The sequence below is a fragment of the Falco cherrug genome, chromosome 10, assembly GCF_023634085.1.
Source record: "Falco cherrug isolate bFalChe1 chromosome 10, bFalChe1.pri, whole genome shotgun sequence".
Classification (NCBI taxonomy): domain Eukaryota; kingdom Metazoa; phylum Chordata; class Aves; order Falconiformes; family Falconidae; genus Falco; species Falco cherrug.
In genome coordinates this window covers 8,090,580-8,114,794 of record NC_073706.1, presented here as the reverse complement: position 1 = coordinate 8,114,794, position 24,215 = coordinate 8,090,580, and the positions used below count along the sequence as shown (strand labels likewise).

At 37.2% G+C, this 24,215-nt stretch overlaps 1 long non-coding RNA gene across 9 annotated transcripts in view; it reads left to right on the top strand.

Moving 5' to 3' along the window:
* LOC114017453 (uncharacterized) overlaps positions 1–24,215 on the top strand; it is a 153,579-nt gene that overhangs the window by 8,079 nt on the left and 121,285 nt on the right. For 7 of the 9 annotated variants that reach the window (XR_008734323.1, XR_008734326.1, XR_008734325.1 and 4 more), the window contains exon 2: positions 1,315–1,376. This is a non-coding gene — a long non-coding RNA (uncharacterized LOC114017453). The remainder of the gene's footprint in view (positions 1–1,314; positions 1,377–24,215) is intronic. The other 2 variants (XR_008734329.1, XR_008734324.1) reach the window with 1 other exon arrangement.

Genomic DNA, 24,215 nt, shown 5'->3' with positions numbered 1-24,215 from the left:
ACAATAATGGAGGATTAGGTAACTGAAAAAATTATGTGATCTCAGGACACAGCCCTTCTTGCCCTTCAGAGACGAAGGCAGTCCCTCCCCAAAATAATTCCAACCTGTGTCACTTGAGGCACATTGCTTTTTCATCCCAGTGTACTCTGATGTAGAGTTTTTAGTTAGAAAATTTTCCAAAAGAACCTGGCACTTGAAAAGAAAATGAGAATCCAAAAGAAAGTGTGGGATCTTGTTACTTATTCCACTTCATAAAAAAGGAAGGTGTTTGTCCAAACATAAACAGACATTTCATATCCTCTCTTCATTCTCCATAGTTCAATGCAACTTGATGAAGAAAGTTGCAAATATGCAAAATCGGTTATATGGAGTGGCAAGATATGTGACTCTGTGACATATTTGCTATGTTACCTGTCAGGCTTATTCTTTAGCTTTTAAGGAAACAGCAATCCTCCTCTGGGATTAGATAACCAGAATGCTGTTAGCAGAACTGGGATACCAAAACCTCTGCTTACTGCCTCTGTTAAAAGAGTAAGAATAACTTTTTTTTTTTTGCAAAGTGCGTCAATTCACACTGAACTATCCTTAACAAATAATCTGTCAGAATTCTGCATGAAAAGGAAGGGAGGGGTATCTACCTATTTTGTGTACATTGAAGTTTCAACCATTAGTGGTTGTGTGATGAGATGTACCTGTGCAGGAAGTCTACAGCGTGTGTGCATGCATCTGTACCTTTTGCTGCTTCTGATATTTTTCGGCCTTTATGGGTTTTGCAGAATGTGTTTAAGGTTATTGTCATGCTGTGGCAGAAACAGCTAGACGTAGAAATTTGTAAGTCATAGCTGCTAAGGACCATGTTACCATTGGATGGCACTGTAGTCCTTACTGCTCATAGTTCTCACAGCCCTGAATAATTTTACTCCTCGTAAGAATTTTAGGTCAAGCAGCAACTAATAGAGAAATAGTTACTGGAAATACTCTTTTATGGCTAACACAATGTTAATAAAATAGGAGTTACACTTGCAGAGCTGGCTTTAGTTTCACAGCATTAGATCTTAGGAAGTCTGTGTTGAAATCTTGCCAGGTTGCTTAGTTTTCTAAATAAAGATTTCAAAATGCAATTGATTCTATCATATGGGACTTGGAAACTGTGTGCTCTCTACTATCATAAAAGATGTTATGGGTATGTTTTATGATTATAGGGTATTTTATCCCAAGGCTTTCACTCACTGTTTTATGCTTTAAGCAATGTTTTATATTAATGAAAGAATGCTTTCAGCAACCATTTCTTTAAATAATTCTTTTTCCTTACAGCAGATATGGCATCTCTGAGTTTGGAACGGCCTTCACCTATGTATCCTAGGGCTACAGAATGGGTGAGTGCTTAAGTCTGCAGACCTGTGGTCTTGCAAGCATAAATATTTTTCACCTTAAGTTGAAGACACAAATGTTCAAGGGAATGTCTGCAGTTAATTCAAAGTTGTGGCTGCTGGTTTTACATATGCAAGGAAGCATTAGTTTAAATTTGAGTTATTGATACACTATTAGTTTAATATTGAGACAGTTGTGTCATTGATATTGCTATAACCATAGCATGGCATTCAGTGCAAGCAAGCCAATTGCAAAGTTTCCTGTAGCATTTTCCAGTCTGTTCCGAGTTCCTTGCTGCCTGTACACTTAGTCTGAAGCTAAGTGAATTACATACATGAACTGCTGAGTAGACTTGAGGCTGTGTATCCAAAGGCAGTGTTTGGCAGCAGTATTGACCTAGCTTCACCTCCTTTGCCACCTGCTGCTGGTTTCTGTGGTATACCACCCCTTCAGTTGTGCCAGCCTGACTATTTATGCAGCTGCACTTGGAAATGGAGCTGGAAACATAACATATCTACTTTAAGAAAAAAAACCAAACCAAAACAAACTGCTAAGTTTTCTTCTGGGTTAGTTTTAAGATCAGGTCTCCAGTATAGTGAACCACATGGTTACATAAACAGTTTTTCTAGAACAACAGAATACATTGATGCTGGGGCAGGAAGATTACAGAAGACAAATATCAATACCATAAGCCAGTATTGCCACTAATGACTGCATCTTGAGACACCAGAACTAGATCTATGATTTCAATGATACACAGTAAACTTCTGTTTGCACACAGACATCTTGTGGTTGCACACAGACTTGATATGGGCTCTGACAAGCACAGTTAAACAGTTCTGAGCACAGCTCGGTGTTGAGCTTAATATTTATGACAATGCATGCACACACACACCCCCGCACCCCCCCCCCCCCCCCCCCCTAAGTAAGATCACTGTAGAAACAAAAAATGCCTTAAGTGGAAAGAGGACCCTGAAATTCTTTTTACCTAGGAACGGAATGAGAGCTTTCTAGTTTCAGGTAAGCCCCTAAGTGGAAAAAATAGTGATAGGAAAATAAGATTACATCCATTAAAAATGGTATTTTGTTGAAACAAGTGTGACTATTTTCGTATTGTCCTCTAAAGACAAGTTATTTCCAGAGGTATATTGTATTTCTTTTGTAATGTGTGAGTTGTATTGCTCTTAATTGATTTCCCATAAAGGAAGAGTAGCTCAGGTCAACTCCTTTTTGCTTAGTCCAAGAAGGGCTCAATAGACCTGCTTGAGCAACTAACACCACATTTGGGATGATAGTAGGTAGATTTATACATTGTATTTCCCCAGTACTGTATATAAACAAATGTCTTTCAGCTGAAACATTTTTTCCAAGTCAGATATAGAAAAATTTTCAAATCTGGCCTAGTTTGGTAAGCAAACAAGCCAGAAAAATAGTGCTGCAGGGGAAAGAAACCTCAGTGCATGGTTGGCCTTGGTGACTATCTGCCAGGAGAAAAGGGACCTATGAAACTTTCTTCTAACGTATTATCTGAATCTTATCTGCTCAAACACTTCAGAGTTCAGGAAGAGCAGCCAAAGTCAATTTTTGCTTAGAGTATTTAAACCCAAATATAAACAGAAGGGAGAAGTTGTGCGTGTGCAGGAGGAGGTTTTGGGGTGGAGAATGAACAGGGTAGTGGGATTGGGGAGGGAATGTTTTAACTTACATTGATTCTTCTGATATCCTCTTGGAAATATGCACTGTTTTCTCAAATGACAATGAAATTGCACAATACATAACTGTGGTGGTGGAGGGCTGCTGGTGTGTATCCAGGGGCCAGTATTCTGTCTGACCTCAACAGGTAGATGAAACAATAGTTAGAATAAATTAGAGAACAGCTTTGTTGTCACTGTATGCTAATTATCTGATTCTACAACGCCTGAAAAATACCTTCTGAAATGTATAAAAGAGAAATTGAATTTTCAGGTCTTTGTTAATATTTTGAAATACTAACAACAAAAAAAAAAGTGCAGCTTTGCTGACTGTGCAGTACTCCAAAGTGCCTGCAATCCTGTGAACCCTTACAGTGTGTACTGTTATGCTGGGTCAGACACAACAAAATCCTTAGTATTTCAAGGACATTTTGTGAACTTCTCCCTGCCTTGCTGTCTAAGAGGTACCTTGATGTTGCTTTCATCCAGATCTGTCTGATGATTGAGAGATTAGTTATCCACTCTGTGCTTCCACCCTCCCCACCTGAATCAGGTATTCTCAGCACAACCATCAAGCTAATTTAACCCTGTATTTAAATGGAAATGGTTGTATTTAAAGTGTAAAATTCTTTCAGTCTATTAACACCTTATTTATTGAATATAATGGCTTAGAAAAGCTACAAAGGCTGATGCTGTTGGAATACCTTGCTGTTTAGTGACTAATTACCACTGTTTTTCAGAGCTGCTCTGTCCCAAAGGAAGCTCCAGGAATGACTGTGCTTTGGGATGTAATTCCTCCCAACTCTGTTATATCAGTGCAGACTGTAAATCGTTTGGCATCATCTTTTATGATGCATCCCTGTCCCTTTTGTTATGTGAAATCTGCTCTGTGATTAAGAAAAAAGGGCAAGGCGCAAATCCATGCTTTACTGCTTCTTCCCCGTTGTGTGAATTGTACAGGATAGCATACAGAAATGCATTTTCTTGAACAAGTTTTCAATGGATTGAACAGAGATTCAAGAAGGAATTTGAGTTTATTTCAAATGTATGACATTTCCATGACAAGGTGACCCACTTAGTGGATGGGGGAAAGACTGTGGATGTTGTCTGCCTATATTTTAGCGAAGACTTTAACACTGTTTCACACAACATTCTCCTGGAGAAACTGGCAGCTCATGGCTTAGACAGGTGTACTCTTTGCTAGATAAAAAACTGGCTGGATGGCTGAGCCTGAAGAGTGGTGTTGAATGGATTTAAATCCAGTTGGCAGCTGGACACAAGGGGTGTTCCTCAGGGCTTAGTATTGGGGCCAGTTCTGTTTAATATCTTTATTAGTGATCTGGGCAAGGGGATCAAGTGCACCCTCAGTAAATCCAAGTTGGGAGGAGTGTTGATCTGCTGGAGGGCAGGAAGGCTCTGCAGAGGCATCTGGACAAGCTGGACTGATGGGCCAAGGCCAATAGTATAAAATTCGACAAGGCTCAGTGCTGGGTCCTGCACTGAGTCACAACAACCCACGCAATGCTACAGTCTTGGGGCAGAGCGGCTGGGAAGCTGCCCGGTGGGAAAGGGCCTGGGGGTGCTGGTTGATGGCTGGCTGGGCAGAAGCCAGCAGTGTGCCCAAGTGGACATACAAGTATCCTGGCTTGTATCCAAAACAGTGTGGCCAGCAGGGCTAGGGCAGTGAGCATCCCCCTGTACTTGGCACCCTGAATACTATGTTCAGTTTTGGGCCCCTCACTTCAGGAGGGACATTGAGGTGCTGGAGTGTGTCCAGAGAAGTGGTGGAGTCACCATCCCTGGAGGTATTTAAAAAACATCTAGATGTGGCACTTAGGGATATGTTTGGATATGGTTTTCTGGTGGACTTGGCAGTGCTAGGTTAATAGTTGGACTTGATGATCTTAAAGGTCTTTTCCAAGCTAAACCATTCTGTGGTTATATATAAGAGACAGAAATTGAAGCACTCTTACAAAATTAAAACATTGCTATATATTCTGTCTATGGTCTGTCTAGCAGCAGACAGATCCACTTCTGTTCTTATTTAGGAGCGTAAATAATCCGTATGTCATTTTTACTGCAGAATTGTGACAGTGTCTTGCCCACAGTCTACTTCTTCACATACCCTGTGAAAACTACAGTTGGGGCAAAACTTGCAGCTTGTGTATTTTCCAATATATTCTATACAAACTGACTACCCACAATTTGACTTTATATTTCATGAAAGCGGAATAGTATTAAAGCTTGGTTGGAACAGATCTTGAGAGGTAAAATTGCAAATCAGCTACAGGGATGTTTTTGCCAAATGTTTCTCTATGAGATACTCAAGCTGAGCTCTACAGAATGTATTGAAAGTGGAGAGGAGGAGAGTATGTTGAACAGAGTTTCTGGGAACAGAGTGCAGGATGTATCAAGGACTTCAAGATAAAGGTAGGGCTAAGCAATGAATTTCCACTCTTTTGCCTCTCATTATTTTCTTCCAGACACATCTTCCATTCACAACTCAGCACCTTGTAGCATTGATCTTCCATTATAATAGCCACAGGGGTATCTCTTTCTCCCCATTAATGTGAGCACCACTGAGAAATCAGTTGTGGAGAAGAATACTAAGGACACAAAGTGTGTTGGAGCAGGGAGTGAGAGCATTCAGATGAACCTAAATAGACCTAAATGGATGAAGGTTTCTCTGATATTCTCAGACATTCTATTCCAGTGTTTCAGTAGCTTCATTATTGGATATTTTCTCCTAGTGACAAACCTATGTATTTCTAGTTCTACTTGTAGCTCTGTTCTTGCAGAAGATATCTTTAAATGAGTATTTTTCCAATGCTAAAATGAGTGGAAGAATTAATCTGTATATCTTGGAGGATTTTGTGTTGCTAAGTGATATTCCAAAATTATTTTCATATGCTATTTTTACATTTTAAACATTTTAGAGCAGATACTTTGGGCATCCAAATGCATATGTAAAATGTCCATGAGACTGGTTTGCAAACACATTAGGAAGCTGAATGTTATTCTGTTATCTGTCATGTGTATGTATGGACACTAGAAAGTACCTGCAGTAGATGCAGAATGTAAGCACAGTTATGCCAGCTACATGTGTAGTCAGAATAATGAAGGAACAGTTTTATGTGCACTTTGAGCTTATGTTTGTGTATTAGCTTCTTTTAAAATCAGTTACTTTCTCTGGGGTATGAGACATCGAGCATACCGCATATGAATATTTTTGAGTGGTTTTGCTGAAGAATTAAATCACAAGCTCTCCTGATTTATAAAGAAAGTGAGCAGGGGTGAATCCCTCTTTTGTAACTGATAAAATAGCAGGAAATTGAACCAAACCAATTTATTCTGGTTCCTATGAAAAATATTGTCTGTGAAAGCATAAAAGCACTTACAAAATGTCAACATTTCACTCCTATCTGCATATAGATCAATATGAATGGGTCACAGTAACCTCTCAGAGAGCAGGTCTGCATGACAACCCAAACTAGTATGTATTTAAGGTTCTTAAAAAGCCACAAACCACCTTTAATCATGGAGTATCTGCTCCCAGCAAGATAATTTATATCAGATAAGTCTGAATGATCTTGTATTAAGATGGCTTCTTTTAACTTTGCATTGTAGCAGAAATATAACTTTCATCAATATAGACAGGCACACTTAATCTAGAAGTACATACTCTGCCTTGTGTGTTATTTTACTTTCGTTCTTTGTCAAATGTCTGTCTTTGTGATGATACTTTTAAAAATTGTTAACAGATACAAATGTAGAAGAAGTTCTCAAGTTTCATGTGTAATTATCATCACTGTATGCAGTAAGTTGTGCACATCTCCAGCATGGGATAATTTTCAAAAGCTATTTACTGAGAAGTTTAGAAGACATGTCTGTACCAGGTGCTGATATGAATAGTAGAGATGCCAGACTGACACAGGAGCATGGTGCAGCACACATCTGCAGATGTGTTATTTGGCAGCTCTAAATAATGTAATTTAGGTGTAGCAGAACTCCAGTAAATCCTGCCTTCCTGCCCCATTTCAGATTGCGTCACATCTCTCCCATAATTCAGCAATACTGTTTCTGGTTGGGGTGCTAGTGCTCTGTCACAAGTGCATAGTCTTAGCAGCGTAGGTACCCCTTGTGTGACATGCACATACCAGAAATTTCTTTGGAAATTAAAGATTCAGGCTCCTAAATGTTAATGCTTTTGAAAGTCACAGGGTAACTGCGTAGAACGTCTTTGCAGATCTTGTGTGGTGTATTCAAAGTCTGAATCTAGCTGGGAACTAAATGGTAAAACAAGTAAAAAGACCATAAAATACTGTCCAGTCTTGATGTCTTGGAAAGAATTCTTGTTACCTAGATGCATAGTCCAGTAATATTGATCAGATTCTATGAATCCTGTGATTTGTATTTAGCACCCTTGTAGTTTAATAAGGTGCCTGGAAAAGATTTATGTACTGAAGATAGCTTTACCTTCAAAATCTGAAATTAAATAGCAGTTCAGAAGAAACATGATTACTTGGGATTTAAATTTAGCTCCTACTTTTTGGTGTGTTAATTGAAAACTTAAATATGAAATAAATTGCAGAGACTTGGGTATTCTGGTTTGAAGGTGTTTCCTTCTGAAAGATTTTCATTTGCTACTAATTTCAATTTCATATGCAAGATCAGATTGAGCAAAATACTTGACTGCATCATATATACTCAGACTTAATAATGTGCCTTGCAGGTTTGCAAAGCTAATCAAATACCTGAAAATTAATTTGTTTATTCAAAGTGTAATACAGAATACTTACCCTAATTTTTTCCTCATCTGCCACGTTCTGCTATTACATATTAAGATACATTAAGTATTGTTAAACAGTTAAATATAGTATTCAATAAATAAGAAACAAGATGGAAGGATTTCTCTGTTCTCTTCCACCCAAAGGATCAAGCAGTTAAAATTATAATCAGATTCCTCTGAGTCTGATCTTTTACTCATGATGAAAACTAGCTCAGTAAACCCCAGAAGTACATGGGGCAAAAACCTGCCACAAATATAAATCTAATAGTTGTAAACAGTTATTGTAAGTATTTCTTATCCAACAAACTTCACATTTCTAAATGTTTGATAATTAATATTTCTCACAGCTCTCTGTAGTATCTCTGTTTAGTTAAGTGCTGTAAAGGCACAAAATACATCACAGTTAAGATGTAGTCATATCACCCAGAGCAGTCAAGGATCACCATGTCTCATAAATTGTTGTCTGTGTGCTGAGCTGCAGTCACTGACCATGAGGGCATTTTTAACCTGTGCCAATTCTGTAGTAAAATGTGTTAGAGTAGATCACTCTTAAGGTTAAAGTATTAAATTTTGGAGGTCTAGGGTCTAGTCCTTTTTAGTTATCTTGATTGCATTCCTGTAGATTGGAGTAGACCTTTAACAGAAAATGAAATGCAGGACCCTCTAAGGAATTTATAAAAGACAATGCACTGTGGCCATCCACATGTACTTCTGAACTACTTTTGGTTACTTAAATGGAGGGAGTAGTCATTTGCATGCAGCTACAAGGTTTATTTTAGTTGCATTATTTGTAGGACTCTAACAACTAAGACAGGAACTCCACGGGAGCACAGATCATTATCTCTTTGAAATTTGAAATGCACATTAAACTATCCAGAATTAACCAAAACTATGATCATTTTGAAGTTTTCAGGTTTCTGGTATGTGTATACAGACATAATTTTTGATACCTGCCATCTGGAAATCTCTGGTATCATTGCAGAGCTATGAGTGTCTGGTTTACATTTTGTGGGGTTTGTATATAGTATAGTATGTTTTGCAAGACGTTTGCTGGATCAGTTCCAATTCTTTCTCCAAAGCTTTACACATAGGGAGATTACTGGCAAGACTGATGTTGATCCTCTTGCTAATGGGGACGGAGATGCAAACTCTCACCTCTGTAGTAAATATCTGACGGGCTGCCTTCTAATGCTTCATATAGAAAGCAGTTGCCACTGAGGCCTGTCCTGTGCTGTTATATCAATAAATTACATGTTGTTGTTCGTTGTTCATGTTAGATATTATTTAAAGACTTCAATGTCTTAAGCTGCTATGCAGTATTTGCTGCTTTTTCTTGTTGCATGTTCCATACTAACAGCTGTAATGTTATGATTACAGCAATATTGGTTCACATCTGACAGGATAGAAAAAAAAAGGTTCATTATGTCTTTTTCTTACTGAGTTTTTACGTTTATGTAGCTGAACCAACTCAGTAGTGTTACTCCTGATTTAAGTATGTAATAAGAATTGGGCTATTAAAGAATAACAGCAAGAAAAGAAAAAATATATTTTCCCAAAGGAAGAGAATGAAAGGATGAAGAAGGAAACAATGCTTAATTGGGTCCACTGAATGTGTACTTTGCTACAGAAATTTTGGCTCATGTGGCTCGCATTAAGCAAACAAGCTGCCCACAGGAAGAACCAAATGACACTGTTGGGTGTTAGCTGGCAGCTTGATCAAAATCAAAAATGAAAACATCCTTTGTCGCCTATAGATTGTGAGCATTTGATGACATAGTGCCTATGTCCAGTTGGGCAAAGAATTAGTGTATTGACAAGTGGAAAATCAGATGACATAGTGCAGAAATATTATTATCTATAAACTCTGTGTGTGTGTGCGTGCGTGCGCGTGTGCGTGTGTGTATAAAATCTTACAAACATATTTCTTCCAGCATAAAAGAGAATTGATGGATATCAGGAACAACTCATGAAATAGAAGATGTGATGATTTCTCGGTACGATGAGAAATTGTTTCTAAGATGCAAATATTCAGTATAAACTCTCTATGAAGGCCTTTGTTCACATTATTGTTGATAAATATTCTTTTTTGATTACAGAGGTTTTTTTAGTATCTAGTTAATTAACTAATAAAGGCAATGAGTTCCTTTTTTTTTTTTTATCTGTCTGTGCCTTTACATAATGGAATTGAATAATATTCATATTCCCTAATTGTAGGCACATCTTACAGTGCAAATACATAGTCAGCTTTTAACTACCTGTACAGAAAGAGATGGCAATTTAGAGCTAGGTGCATTGAATTGTGTTCCAATGATACTGTCACTCTGTGTTGGCAGTGCATTAAGTAAGGACAGATAGTTTCCCATTTTAGCCATCTAGTTGATTGTGCACAAGTCAGTAGTATGAATTTCCACCTCTCTTCTTGGTAATAAATCCAAAATTATTGATTCTTTTCCCCCATAATGTGCTCCCATTTGTGGCAGTTTTGGTGAAAATGAAATTGAGCTCTTATTAAAGGTTAGGAGACTTTGACAATTATTTCCTTACAACAGTAATTACTTTGTTCTAATAAAACTGCCAAGAACTCCAGAAGGGAAACAAACAAAATTCCTTTTGAAATGTTTTTTTATGACTGTGCATGGCTTCCAGATTCAGCAATATCAGATCAAATATTCATTTTAAAAATAAAATTTTAGGGTAACTATTTTACAATTGGTTTCATGGTCACTTCAGCTTTTTTTTTTTTAACAAGGAACTTTTAAGATGGAACAAAGGACTTCATTTTTGCTACAGCAAAGCATTTTTAAATATTAGAACATCTTTATGAGGTGAAAAATCTCTGCTGCCAGAGTGTAGTTTTAAATGCTGGAAAAGGCAGTTTCTTCACAGAAAATTGGACTATTTTTGAGTGAAGAAGCATGCAGATCTATGAAATACATTCCACTGTGTGATATTTCCATGAATCAAAAAAATCAGTGGGTCAAAGTTTTATTTTCCTTATCTAAAATAGAAATATATAGCTAAGCTTGTAAGAGGAATGGTTGAGTACTGGTTGAGAATTTTTTAGCAAAACATTCTTTGTATAAAAATGCTGTTTTGTTAGAAGAGAAAACACTTGTGGACATGTACTTTTAACATAAAAGTTCTGAGATTAGAATGGAATTTCTAGTCATCACAGTAAGAGAATGTAAGAAACTCTCCCAGTTTGGAAAACCAAGAAGTCTGGTAGTTAGTGCTGTCACTCACAACAGGCACTTTAACTTTTGTCTCTTGTATCTCAGAGAAGTGCCTTAAAGAAATAGCTGTTTGAAATGTGGCTGCCTGTACAAGAGTTATGTGCTTATGTTCTCTTGGAAAAAAATCGGAAGAACTTCAGTTTGTTCCAGTCTGGAACACTGTTAAATGTTGATACTTCAGGATTTTTCTACGATATTTTTTCCTGTCCAACCGTAAGTAGTTTAAATAGTAATTTAAATACAATGGCTTTTAGCCTTTGTACAGTCTTACTGTGCATCTTGGTTTCACTCTTCCTTCTTTGGGATATGTACATATTATGTTTGTTTTACATGTGTTACCCAGATGAACAATGCCATGGGATGCGTGACCCACCTAATGGCTTGAAATCCTGGCACTATATCATTGGTTACAATAGGTGGGGCTGTGTACACCCAAAACCAAAAAAATGCGTGTTTAGACAATAAAATGATTGGGGATTGTTTGTGTTTAGGTTTGCACATTCTGCACATAATCCCAAGTAAATAATGAAGAAGAGAAAATCCATTAAGTAAGTCATTCAAAATTTCATAGAACTTGTCAAATTAATGATTTCACAAGTGACATCCAACCAATTGTTTTTGCAGTAGAGCACTTTTTTAGGGATTAGAGAAAATCCAGACCATTCTCAGGCAAAATCCAGCTGAGGTGAGGTCAGGAGTTTGCATTAGAGTGTAGAAGTCCAGATGATTGTGGAAAATGTTGAATTTAATAAGTTTTGTGAATTATTAATTTTTTTTTATTTTTTCACTCCTGTGAAGCAGCTTATATCAATATAAATCCAGGCAGGGGAGGAGTACATATATGTAAGACTGAAGACAGTTACTATTGCCCAAGCGATGGTAAATGCTCAGTAATGAAACTTTGGTCAAACAGAAGTGGCTTAATGAGATGCGAGGCCAGCAGAATACCTGTTACAAATTAAGAGATAAATCTGTAGCTGCTTTGAACATACAGTCTTTATTGCTCAAACTAAGAGCAGTCAATAAGAAGAATTTACAAAGGGGGTGGAAAAAGAATGTTACAGTTATGGTTTAAATGTTATGAGACTAGGAAACTTGTGTTCCACAACTACCTTTACTTTTGTCTTTATGAAATAACATGAAAATGATAAATACTTTTTCCACATCAGGTGATGTGGTCAGCTGTTTGGTAACTAGGGGAGAACACCAAAGGTGGTAAGCACTGTGATGCTTAACAGCTGAGCAACAGGAAGAGTTAACCTGCTGGGTGATCAAGTGTGGATATCTGCCTGTGTCAGAGAAGGTGCAAATCTAGAGCACCAGAGTGCCTCTAGGGCACTCTGACACATACCGAAACTTAGGTACATAAAGAGTGCCCAGGTGGGTTTGTGGGATTTTAACTCAGACGAGCATTTCTGAAGCCAGAATAAATTTCTCAGTGATCATATGACTGACAAAAATTCACTTTAATCAATAAATGTATAGATGTGGCTTGGCATAACTTATAGCTCACGTCATAGAGACTGTCCCATAACCAGGCAGGATGGAATTTTAGCAATATTCATTTTTATCAGCTGGCATAGTTAAATATGTCTATATTGCTACTGCTAATTAGCAGGTTACAGAGATAAAGAGAAGACTAAGATATATGAGAGAATTTGTTAAACACTGGCACCCCAGTTGAAACACTCCATGGAACAGCTATCTGTACTTTGGGCAGGGCATTTTTTCCATGCAGAGTGGGTATGCTATTGTCCATATTTGTCTAATTTCAGCCTAAGTAGTTCCAGATTTCACAAAACACAATGTTGGTGAACTTTTTCCACTTCGTATGTCTCTAATGACTGGGTATACTCGGCAGAACAGGGTTTTGAACACTCCACTTACTAATGCTGTGAGTCTGATGGTCATGACCTAGGCCAAAAGAAATTGATGAAATTGGCTTCTGGAATGTACATGCAATGTACTGTGCATGATTCTAGTTTAGCTTCTGAAGGATGAACATAGCTGATTTCCCAGGTTGTCCTTCCTATTTTGAATTGAACAGGAATATAGTCCTTGAAGAGGCACTGAAATATAGAGTGCTGTCTGGTAGTGTGTGCTGAGCAGCCTCAAACTCCAATGTAATTGAAACTCCGTGTTTTCTGTGAAGAGCCCAACTAACAGAAAAGTGATTGATACCTGCATAAGAAGATTTTCTTGAGGATTAAATTTTCAATAACTGCCAAATAAAAATCCTGTTTTCCAAAATTAATTCCGCATTAGACTACCATAAGATTTATAGATAGTTCAGGAAATTCTGCTGTAAACTTCTAGAAGTCAGTGGCTGGAATGATACAACTTTGGGTATCAGTGACTAGAACTCTGAAAAGAATCAAGGAGTTAAGACTTTGGTGCTATGAAAATTCTCATCAAGACCCTAGTTCCACATTGTCAGCTCAGCAGTCTTTGGGACTGCTCAGCTAATTATCCATTCTGTGATTCTGGAACACTCATTTAAAATCAACACTGATTTCTTTTTTTCCTAAGGTGCTTTTTAGAATTTCAGAATGATTTTCAGAATCAGCATTCAAGTTTCTAACCAATTGTACAAGCCTGCATTGTATTCATGATGTCCTCAAAGTTCTCCAGGTACTGGATTGAGCCAAAATCAGTTTTAGTGCACTGGACATAAACTGTAGGCTTGGATTCCAAAAACTAGCCACTGGATGCCATGTACAGTAACTGAGTACTTGGGTGCTGAGTCCAAGAAATTCAGACTATCAAATTTCTGGACTGAAAGTAATATAATTTGAAATGTCAGTATTCTGAAGACTGTTATATCTTACAAGAATACTTCAATGGGTTTTTAAAATATTCACTGTATGCATTTGGTAAACAATTTGTAAATTAATAGGGGTCTACATCAGGCATACTTAATGCATTTAGATCCTGTTTCTAAATGTTCTCTTGTACAGCAGTGAATTTGATGAATCAGATACTGCTTTTGAATGGCACAAATATTCTACACAAAAAACCCTCTAAAGACACATTTTAAATCAGTTGCTTAATAAATTTAGTAACGCTTAGATCTGCATGTATGAACTGTGTGTTTAGAAATGAGCAAAATTAGGTTTTGATACACAAAATTAATAGTGTGGAGTGATTGGAAATTGTCCTTGTAATGTATGGAATTAAATGTTGTGAGGGAAACAAAACATAGTCAGCAATGAGTGTAAAACATACAGCTCTGGGGAACAGGGTCTGATAATTCTTTCTAGAAGAAAATTCTGCTAGGTTTCATCGGCCAATTTGATTACTGGTACAATGTAGTTTCACAAATTCTTAGTATCCGCTAAGTATTTTTATAGTACATCAGATTGTGGTCCCTACTCTTCAGCCAGTCTTGCCCCTGAAATTTCTTTACCTAGAATCAATAAGGAGAATCTGATGGGAAGTGCTTTATATGAGGGATGTCCTCAGCTGCACAGATCCTCAGTTTTACCGCAGATTGCTGGTGTCTTTGTTGGACTTTTCAAGGAATATAATGTCACATGACAGGGTCTGAATCAGAGTCTTATCTGTAGATCACAGGTTTAAATCTAGTAGTGACAGAAATTTTAATGGGGCCACTACTCAGCGTGATGTTGAAGCTTATTAAGCCTCAGTCTAGTTTCTCTTTAGCTTCATGTTATGAAAACAACCTAGCACTACAAGCCATAACAGTAATTTTAGTTCTTGCATAGAATTTTTAGCAGTACTTCTTGAAGTGTTTTGTAAGAGAAGTCATAAACATTAATCCCATTTTTAGTTAAAATCTGAATTATGGAGAGATAGAGCTCCTTCCCAAAAATCAGGCTGCTTGTCAGTGACAATTCAGAAATTAAGTGTAATTAACAAGCATCTCACTCCAGTGCACCACCCACAGGGATCAAAGCTCTTAAAAAAGAACTCTGAAGTGGAGCAACTTCTTTCAGTGTCCACTGTGAACTTGAGTCTGAACTTTCGGCAGACCCTCAAGATCCAGGAGTGCCACACTGGGAAACCTTTACTGTTTTCCATCAGGTGCGGTTTGGCGGTTGTCAGTCTGACATTCTAAATTCCTGTCAGCAACACCAATTTCAGTTATTGCTATCCAAATTTTTCCTAGTCTTTTCTGTATTATATTTTTTAATTTTTTCCACACTTAGCAGTATTTTGGAAACTTGTTGGCCTTCATTTTTTACCCAGCACCTTAATTGTGTCTATGAAGAGCCTGGAAAGATTGGTTTTCTATCCTTAAACTGCTTTCTTGATTTTGCGTATTAACACTGCCAACTTCTTTAGTCTCTACTTAAAGACCTGTTTAATATTTAACTTAAATAAACAGAACTGAGATTTTTTTATACAAAACTAGGTATTGCAGGCCAAAAAATGTCTGGATTATTTTGTTTCAAAGCATTTAAAGTAAAAAACACGAAAGAATGAACCTTTTGTTAACACTTCAGCAAGTGCTACAAAAAGTAGAATGGGAAGTAATTAAGGACATTTTTTTGCTGTATGTGCTATTTGTATTAGTAAGATTAGTACTTTTGAGTATTAATTTAAGCAGGTGCTCTGCAGAAAAAAAACCAAAAGCAAAATAGTAGGTTTGTCATAGTTCATTTAATTTTCTGCTGATTGGCCCTCAATCTCATTGCCTTAACTCACTCTCCCCAGCTGCTGTGATAAGTTTCCACTTGTTGCTGGTTTTTTCCATAGTAAAACTTTGTCCCAGTGCCAGCACATTATGTTCCTGGTTAAAGCCATGACGTCAAATGGTATCTGGCTCCAGGCCAAGGAATGCTGCTGGGAAGGAGTGAATGAATGAATGGATTTTTCAATTCACATTGTAGTTGCCTCTTTTGGAGCCAGAAATCTTCATGTAATATTCAGTCAACTGGATAATGTAAATTTATCAGTGTTTCTTAATAGAACTAGAAGGAGCTTCAAAAAGGGTTCACAGTATGTACAGCAAGTCAGGAAAAAATATTGTGATAAACTTCCAAGTTCAGAACCAGTTATAGTCACTAGAACCATGAATGAAGATGTGATTCAATGCATAGTGGCTGCTAAATTCTAAGTACAGTAAGAGAAAGAAAAAAGCCTGTGCCTAGCATAGTTACTATCTGATGTTCAGAAACTGGAAGAGAAGACAAATTTCAAATTATAAAAATTTCCATAAGCTCATGTAGTATGCGTTTCTCTCAGATATAACACATCCTTAACTCTGTATGACAAAACACTTCTTTTATCTGTACATTTGCAAACCTGATGGATCAAACTTAAAATCAAATTCATGGCTGTAAATTCAGTAATCTGAAAATGCTGCTAAAATTTTGCCCTTGTTTTTTTGCTTTGATTTATATGAAAATTGTCTGATATGATGACTCTCTCAACTGAAGCTAATGTTCAGCATACTGCCAGTTTTCATGGTTTCCTGATGTTTGAGTCCTTCCAGGAGGAGGAAGAATAAGGTCACTTTGTAGCATTTATTTTCTCATGTATGATTTATTCAGTGGTAGATGATCCATATTGTATCAGTTAGTCCCAAAGAATGAAGTGTAGCTAAACCTATGTCACAGTAGTTAATTTCCTTATAGTAGCATGTGCAAATCCTGCATTAATGTAGTTCATAGAATGGTTTGGGTTGGAAGGCACCTTAAAGATCACCTAGTTCAGGTGATTAGTACAGGCTAATACTCAGGGCTCTTTTATAAGACACAGTAAAGAACAGTACTAAGCGTCCCTATCTTTAACAAATCTGCGCACTCATAGAGTATTACGATAATAAATGTTTTACTGTTTCATAATTAAAAGACACTGTAATCCAGATCAAAGAAAATTACATTTTTAAATGAATTTTGCTAATTGCTGCTACTCTTGCATGAATATAAAGGCACTTTTTTAAATCTTCCACTTGGTAGGAAACAGGTATAACAGTTACAACTATTTTGGCATCCAGAAGATGCACAATACCCTGTTGTACCAGAAGATGCACAATACCCTGTTGTAGAAAAATACCTGGCTTCTTGGGTATATATACTTGCCTTTTTGAAAGGATTCATGCTTCATAGTGAAAGTATGACTTCCTGAGTATTGTGTGAAGTGACAAATGTGGTTTTCATGCCAGATGAATCCCAAGATACATAAAAATCATTGTTCCACATAAGTGACTAAATTCACTAATTTAGGCCTAATGCTGCAAGTATTTACACATGTGTTTACCTTTATTACTTTGACTACGCTTTTGAAATCAGTGGGATTATTTGTATTAGAGTTAAGTACATACATAAGCAGTTGCAGCATTAAGCTGAAGAAGTCTGGGTTTAAATAAAAACCTTTAAAACCATAGTCATGCTCTACAGTATCCATCTGATTAGTCTGATTTGGACAATGGAGGAAGAAGATATTTTGTGATCCTCTTTTTTTCTAATTTCAGTAATAAAAACATAATAATGAAGGGAACAATAATGACACCCAGTCCCTCAAGCAGATGGTGATACCATTTTCTTCTGCATCTTGTTTTCAAAATTATTTAGTGGACTGGCATTAATTGTTTTTCTTTCTTGAGCCCGTGTGATTGTTTGATTCTGAGTCTTGCATATAACTTTGCCATCACCAATTAACCTCCAGCTTTATTGGATGTAATTGTATGTACTATAAAAGGTGTGAGGCTGAGAGCTCTTTCAGAGTGAATGGTCTCTTCATGTGCAGTATGCTACAGTATCTGAGAGTTCTCTTCAATACAGTTTGAAATAAGTAGTCTTTTAAACATTCCAATAAGCAAAGTTTAGTGCAGAATTGAATCCAGAGAAAAGACTGGAGTAGCAAACAGTCCAGGACAACGCATACCTCAGCATATAAACTAGGTAATATGTGAGCAATAGCAGTGGCTGCCATCCTTTTCTGAAGAAACCAGCAGCAAACAAAGCAAAACTCTGTAGTGTATCCTCTCTGAGGATATTGTTAGCGGGAAAATGCCAGTTTATATGATCTATGATAAATCTGTCTGGAGTATCTATGGATACATCATGTCCTTAACAGTACTTGAGGTGTCAGCCAGTCAGCAGCCAATCTCTTATGTCAAATTCAGTGGAACCAGAAGAACTTGTTGACCTGGTGAAGTTGGGATCCATAGGAGGGCTTGCAATCAGTTCTGCCTGTTAGCATGTCTTTATTCTAAGAGTTTTGAAGTTGTAGTCTTGAAGCTATTTTTTTCGGCAGTTGACTGTGAGGGGACAGGGATGCAATGAATTTGTATCATGGTGTGGGAAACAGCTATCACAGATGGATTACAGAACAGAGGAGGATGTTCCACTGATTGTAGCTCACTGAGATACCTGGCTTCAAAGCAGTAAGACGACACTTAGGCCTCCAGTAAGAGGCCTTTACTGGGGAAGAAATACTTATCAGCCTTAGAGCAAAATGTGCTTCTAGCGTTAATTGTGACAGTGCTGATGCTTTGTACTAAAGCAGTGCAGTGAAACATCATATAATGTAACTATTCTTCCAGAGAAGAACAACTGATACCAGTGAAGTGCTCTTTTACTGATTTTTTTCTACATTATGAGTTTCTCCCAGCCCATCTCCTGCACCTCTTCGCACCTCTCACCTATATGATATATGCCTCCAGAGGTCTATAGCATAGACCTAGCCTGAGGGTTTAATGCTTTTTTCCTTAGAAAGTGGTTCCTTTTTTCCCACAGAAGTACAGGGCATGGTAGTGGGTGTGGCAACTGTAATGGGTGGACCTCAAAACTTCACATTTTATTTGGGTTAGTTCCCCAAAATTTCCATGCTGCTAGCCCAACCAATTCAAATTGTTTTGATCAGCAGAATTCAGCACAATATGACTGGCTTATATGGTGGCACTTTTGAATCCAGACAGTGTCACAACACATAAGTACAAAGAGGTAAATAATGGCAATTAACTGGACTTCCTTGAACCTCCCCAGAAATATTCTGTTTTATTCACAGCAAAGGTTCAGAACTGTTCATGTTTTAATTGAACCACTTCACTCATCCCTAAATGAAAACAGTTGCAAACAGTGTCCAATGTACATAGCCCCGGGCACTGTAAAACAATCAAATGAAAAGACTTTTCTTTGTCTTATTTATTTACTTGAAGCTAAAGAAAAATGCCAAAATTCTGCCCTTGAACAAATCACCCCTTTTTACATACTTTACCCCAGGCAGAAGTTCCAGTTTTTTCCTAACTTATGAGTTGGTTTTATTTGTATATTTTTGTGTATCTTATTTGTTTACTTTTCCTGCTTCTTAAAATTGTCTCTTCTCTTTAGAAGTGGGGGAGAAGGAAAGAAATTGAGGTGAAACCACAACATGTTTTCATTTTCTTGTAACAAACAGATCTTTTTTTCACAAGCTTCTGCAGGCACTAAATACCAAATATGGCTTGAGACAATAAATTATAATTTCCTTCAGAGAATGCAGAGCTGGGAAAAGAAGAAATGCAAGTGTTCGCAACATGTGTTAAGAGAGATAGCTGACTGAGATTTGTTAACTCTACACTGTCTCATTCTCATAATTTATATTTGTAAAAAATAATAAACTATTTATCCTTGTGCTGCTCACTTTCAGTTTGCTGAAGTCTTTACAAGTATGAATATGTATCTTTATTTCTGGTTTTCAAATATGTCTCTTATGAAAGTAGCAAAATCCCCATGGAAGTTAAGGCTGGCATTTTCAAAAGGTTGAATGTCTTATGTTAGTCTTCATTGATGACTGCTTGGTGAATACTCTGTGTTGTAATTTACAAGCAAGCTGAATCTTAAGTAGAGCAACAGCTAAGTCAATTAGCAGTAGAGAAAACTGCTGGAGGAGGGGACATAAAACTTCACTTACTACTAACTTCAAAGAGGGCTGAATTACCTGCAACATCATCCAGGAAGATTTTCTTTCCCGTGTCAACACAGCATAAAGAGAAGCAATTTGTTTATACTATTCCAAGGTGAGGTTCTACAGAAATGAAACTATGTATGGGGGCCTTAACATAAAGGAGACAGAACTCTTGTTTTGTTCTGTTTGATATATTATACTGTATGTGCCTTTTGTCAGAATCTTATCTCTAGACATCTTCATGTCAGGATTAGATACCATTTCGTAGCATCTCCCTGGGACTATACAGTAGTATGGTCAAATGAGCTAGATCCCAGTGACTCCATGCTCTGCAAAGACCTGGTTAGAGTCCAAGGAGCAAAACATCAGAAGCCATTTAGTTTCTGTGCCCTGGATTCTGTTACTGCGTCCTTGTTTCACCTTCTCTTGCCCAAACTAGAATTCTTTCCTTCCTTGATCATTCAGCGTAACATTCATTTCTTATCACCAGATGAACCTCACATACTTATGTGCTCAAACAAACTGTACAAAAATCACTGGGCAGGTCCTATGAAAAGCTGAAACATTTAATTATCTGTGTCCAGCTTTAACAATCTTTACTGAAAAATGTAGATTTCATGGATAATGAGATGATAAATGAGATAAGGAATAATTCCTATCTTTGAGGCCGGTATGTCTTGTACCTCCTCCTGCTGCTGCAGAAGTCAAAAGTATAGTCTGCATGTTGAGATTTGTCCTGAGAAAATCGAACATTGAAAAAGAAATGCTTGTTTTTTAGATGAATTGGCTTCATCAAGGACTGGCCTGATTCTGCTAAATAAGCATGGAAAAAATAGTCTTCTGACTGCAGCTCTGTGTATATAGATAAATTGTAAGGAATGTTCAGAAAGTCATGTCAGTTCATAGGTTAGTCCCTCTAAGTTTTGTGATATAAACAGGTATGTGGTTTTATGTAACTTTTTGGATGTGACAAAACATGTATTGGTTTAAAAAATTACATCAGAAGAATGTCCTTATTGGGTAAAGATTGAGTACATCAGAAGGGACCCTGAGGATCAGCAGAACTTAAGCAGACAAGGACAATGCACGAAGTTACCTTATTACAGAAATGTGTCCAAACCAAAATAGTGTCTGTGGAAAAGCCAGGTTTGGTTCAAGGGAGAGGTACCCAAAACCCCACAATCTACACAAACAGAAATCTCTTATTTTCAGGGCACCATGCATATAATTACAGTGAAAAAACACAGGTATTTGTTTAATATTTGTGATTTCCCAATCTTTTGCACAGTTTTAGCAATTACTTAAAATAATTGCTGTAAAATCAGCATAATTTGTTTAGTTAGGAGTTTGGGATTTTTTTGTGAAGGAATTACAGAACCATAGGATAATTTTGGCTGTAAGGGACTTCTGGAGGTCATCGAGTCCAGCTCCACAGCTCAAAGCAGGACCAAGATAGAGTGGTTTACTCAGTATTGTGTCTAGTTTGAATATTTCTAATGATAGAAACTCCACAAGCTCCTCACAGGGCAAGCTGTTCCTGTGCTAGACCACCCTCACAGTAAAAAAGCTTTTTCTTATGTTTAAATTGAATTGCCTGTGTTTCATTATGTGCCCATAATGAGTAGGGTATTAACATACCCAAAATTAGGCACACTTTTGACTACAACATTAATTTTCTCATCTGTAAAATAATCCACTACTGTAATAACCCTTATAACGTCAGCAGATATATGAGGCTGTTGCTGGTATTGAAACATAATATGCTCCTGTAACAGAGCAGGCATTTGATTTCAGGTTGTGCTGGTTTATATACTCTTGCTGATATTTAATAACCATTTCTAGCAAAAGCCTTGAAGGGCCTGATACCAGAATGTATTGCTGGTATAGTCATTTGTAATGATTTGAGAGTTGCAAATGTGCTGGAGTAAAAAGTGACTTCTCTAAACAGGTGGACACTTTGAGGGCTTCAGTGGAGGAGGCCCTGAGCTTCAGCTAAGAAGGGAACTCACACAAGACTTCCCATGGCCCCAGGAGAGAAAGTGCACTGTATAGTTGGAGAAAATATTTTTTTCTTTTCTCTCCTTGCCCTGCTGTCTCTGATGATGTATTATTTTATGTCATTTCTTGGTATTTTAACTGTGGAACTAACATTTTTATAAGCAGAGCAAAAGTTGATGTTTATTGTGGGGGGTTTTTTTTGAAAGCAGTGTTAATGATGTTTTGGGTTTTCCCTTGTCCATGTAGTGTAAAATAATGTTTGGATGATAGTGTTTTGCTTGACTTCTTTCCAGGATTTTTCTACTTGCTTTACCACTTCTCTCTGTATGTGTAATATCTGACTAGTAATCCCACAAAAAAGTGAGTAATAATTTATTACAAAGTCTTTTTTGCTACCCTCTCCCAGGAAATGGAGGCATTGGCAGTAGTAATATTTTTCTGTCTGTTAATAAAAAACCAGAAGTGGTCTTGATGTGGATGATATCCTTACCTTGTTGAGTAAGTTTTGCATAGGTACTGCCTGCAAAATGATGAGACTTGGAAGCTCAGGCAAACCATTTCCCCTTGGATACATAGTGGCATTGCTACCTATTCAGTTAAATTTCAGCTGTATTATGAAGGTCTACCATCTCCAGTAATTGGGCATGGTAACTGGTCTGCAGTGTCTTTTGAAGACAGCAGTAAGATATGCCAAGGACATTCTGAAGAGCCCAGTTGGTTGCCAAACTGCTCAGAAAGCCTGAATCTTACCCAATCCATTTGTACAAGAAATAACCTTTTCTAGTGACAGAGGTTTTCTGAAAATTTTGGGGACTTTGCACAGTTCTTATACAGGTTGTACCTACACTGTGAATGTTACTCAGCTAACAGTGCACATTTATTTAATGGATCAAAGTGCAGCTTTCTTGTTCAGTGATTATAGAGTCCTTACTCATATAAAAATCCTGTTGTAAAAAAGGATCAGAATTCGATCCTTTATGTTTAATGGAAAAGATGGTAGAAACTTACCAAGTCCTGAATGCAGAAACATCCTTTAAATTCTTGGAGTCTTTATCGTAGTACAGCAGATCCCTCCCATCTTAGTATCATGCTTTCAATAACAGAGGATGTAAATGGGACACATGGATTTACATGGTAATCTGGCCCTTTGATGAAAGCTTAGGTTTATATGACTATATATTATTCATTCCTTAGCTGTTAAACACAGAAGGACTCAAATAATATCATTATGAATTTAAAAATCTCCAAAGCCAGGGACTTAAGAATTGAGATTAATATTTAGATTTTAATCTTGAGTAAGTGTTGTATTTGTGTCACCAGCTTGTGAAAAATTTCAAGATTATTCCTGACTACCACTGAATTCATGAGTGACTTTGGATAAACTATTTCTGCCTTATGTTTCCCTGAACAATCTTTGGTGTATCTTTTTATCATTTATGTTAGCTGTTGCTACAGAGTCTGTATTAGGTACACAAGAAGATCAAAGAGAAAAATGGTATTTTCTAGACCTCATGTCTGTTTGACTCTGCCACCCAATGGTGTACTTTGTTATTAGCCACTGCCTTCTCTCTGTTTCCTAGGAGTTGTTCCATTATTTATTTATTTATTTAATGCAAACTTATCTCCAGTGATACAAATCTCACATCAATGTAGCAACATTGTCCACAGATAGGAATTGTAATGAAAAACTGTCACACAGGAAAAAGGTTTTTTTTTCATATAGATTTTTGCTACTGGTATTGTTGAATATCGTTTCCAAACTCTGTTTACATCTCACTTTTGGAAGTTTCTGATTCCTCTGAGATGAAGGTTCCTTTAATGTGGCACTGTGAAGGCCTAAGAAGAAACAGAGGAAGTAAAAGATTGCAATTCAACCTCCTACATTTTTATATCAGTCGTGTCATGAAACTCAAAATATCTGCCCCTGAAGTGGTTAAAAATGTGAAATAACTTTATATACACATGAGACCTTTACAGGCTTAAACCATATGCCTGAAATGTGTGACAACCTCTCAACCCCTTCTGATGATGGATGCTGCTTTAAAATAAAAAGCTTAACTCTGCGTTAAGCCAGGAAATATGCCAAAGATATCCCAGCAAAGTATTCATGTGATCTTGATGGGATAACTAGCTGGCTCTCTAGAAGATGTACTTCAGGAAGTTGAGCAGTGGAATGGTGTGTCAGGATTATTGCTAGACTAGTCACTCCTCTCAGGTGCTTATTAATGGAACATAGAGTTTTTGAGGAAATGTACAAACTCATACATCCTTATCAGC